Here is a 2,353-nt window from a genome sequence, read left to right as displayed (position 1 = left end):
AGTTAACGATTCCTACTTAGTCATCATTATGATTCAGCACTCATTTCAGTACCACGGAATTGCAGATGAGGATCCGAATGACCACATAAACAAATTTCTTGAACTTGGTGAAAGCTTCAAACTTGAAGATGTTTCAGATGATGCAGTGAGACTCCGTCTCTTTCCATTATCACCGGTCGCGAAAGCCCGCTCATGGCTTGATTCTTTAGCCCCTGGTTCTATCACCACTTGGACAGAAATGGCTGAAAAATGTATGCATAAATTCTTTTCTCCCTTGAAAACTAATCGCTTGCGTAGCAAAATATATGAATTTGAGCAAGAAGAGGATGAAAGTTTCTCAGAGACCTGGGATAGGTTCAAGGAGCTTCAAAGGAATTGCCTTCATCATGGTATGGAGCAGTGGATGGTCATGAATACTTTCTATAATGGTCTTTGTACTCCATATAAGCAAAACCTTGATACACTAGCGAGAGGTGTCTATTTTGACTTAACTCTTATTTCTGTTCGTACTCTCATTGAAAAGATCTCAAAGAATGACTACCCATCCAGGAGAGATTCCAGATCTTCAAGGAAGGCTAATGTTCGCAGTGCAAAGTTAAATTCTAAGCTTATAGCCCAAGTTGAAGCAATAAATGCCCAAATTGAGAAGTTTGTGACAACACAAGAAATGTGCAATACATGTGGAGGATCTCTTTCAACCAAGAACTCTCCTATTGCTACATAGGAAGAGGAAGTTGACTTTGTAGGTGACTAATTCAGATACCCTTTCAATTTTGATAAAAGGAAGCCTAGGGTTAGTTGGGGAGACAACCTGAATTCATTCCCAACATGCTATTCTCAAAATAATAGATTCTAGCCTAGGGAGTGATAGCCAAGTCTAACAGAGATGTTTATGGAATATATACAAGAGAATGGGGAAATGATGAACAAGCAAGATCAGGAGCTGGCAGGACATAGAACTACAATTCAAAATATAGAGAATGTCCTGACGCAGTTAGGATCGAGAGATTTAGAGAGGTAGAAGGCTTAAGTTAAATCTATTACCCTTCGAAGTGGTAATGTCACTAAGGACATCCCTCTTACTAAAGAAGTTATTCAAGAAAGAGATAAGGTGGACACTCCTAGCTCTACCATTACAGGAGTTGTTATAATTCGGCAACTAACTGAGCTAAGAATGAAAGAGAATGTACATGAGCTAAAACTAGACCTTCCACTTCCCAAGCGCCAGTTGAAATGTAAATTTGAGCAACAATATGTAAGTTCCTTGCGACGTTCACAAAGTTGCATATCAATCTTCCTTTCATGGAAGCGTTGACTCAAATGCCCAAATACGCCAAATTCTTAAAGGAATTACTGTCTAATAAATGGAGATTAGAGGATCGATCTACCATAACCTTAAATGAAGAATGTTCGGCAGTCCTACGGAACAACTTACCTCCTAAGGTGGTAGATCCAGGTAGGTTCACTATCCCATGTTTAATCGGGGATCTATCAGTCAGCAATGCTTTAACTAATCTTGGAGCAAGCATACACTTGATCTTACTCGTTGCTAAGCTTGTCCTAGGGGAACTTAGTCTTACTCAGATGAGTTTAAGTTAGTTGACCATTCGATCAAGTATCCACGGGGGTTTGTTGAAAATATGCTAGTTAAGGTCGACAACTTTGTTTTCCCAGTTGATTTCATCATCTTAGACATGGACGAGGATGATCATGTTGCTTTAATACTGGGATGACCATTTCTAGCTACGGCTAGAACTTTGATCGACGTTGTCGAAGGGAAACTTACTTTGAGGGTTGGAGATGACAAAATAATTTTTGAGTTAGAACAACTCAAGAATCAAGCGTACGGCAACTCGCTTATCTACAAAGATCGTACAAAGAAGATTCATGATTATCACTTGATAGGTAATTAAAACTTCAAGTGTGGGGATCGTGTGCTTCTTTTCAATTCAAGGCTTTGCCTTTTTCCTGGTAAACTGAAGTCGAGATGGACTGGACCGTTCAATCTCAAAGAAGCATATCTATAAGGAGCGATCGATCTAATAAATGAAGTGGAGAAACGTTCAAAGTGAATGGGCATACACTAAAAGGCTATATTGAAGGGACCATTAACTTAAATGAGGATGAGGAATTTGACATCCATCCTATATCCGAAGATTGGTATCGTAGGTTTACGTCCGGCTGAAGACGTGTAAACTTAGCGCTTCCGAGAGGCAACCCGAGGGTCCGATATTCATTACATTTTGAGAATTTGTAATCTAATCATCAAAACTGAAGGCTGCTATCTTTTCAGGGCTTCAGCCCGTAAGCATATTCTTATGATCATAACTTGTTAAGTGGGCTCCACCTTGAA

At 39.6% G+C, this 2,353-nt stretch overlaps 1 non-coding gene across 1 annotated transcript; it reads right to left on the bottom strand.

Moving 5' to 3' along the window:
* Window positions 1–283: 283 nt before the first annotated feature.
* LOC118483074 lies at window positions 284–393 on the bottom strand. The gene has a single exon (XR_004869545.1). It is a non-coding gene; the product is annotated as a small nucleolar RNA R71 (small nucleolar RNA).
* Window positions 394–2,353: the final 1,960 nt, after the last annotated feature.

Source organism: Helianthus annuus, chromosome 1 (genome assembly GCF_002127325.2).
Source record: "Helianthus annuus cultivar XRQ/B chromosome 1, HanXRQr2.0-SUNRISE, whole genome shotgun sequence".
In the NCBI taxonomy this organism is placed as follows: Eukaryota; Viridiplantae; Streptophyta; class Magnoliopsida; order Asterales; family Asteraceae; genus Helianthus; species Helianthus annuus.
Note: the sequence above shows the minus strand (reverse complement) of the source record. Positions and strands in the feature narration are given on the sequence as shown.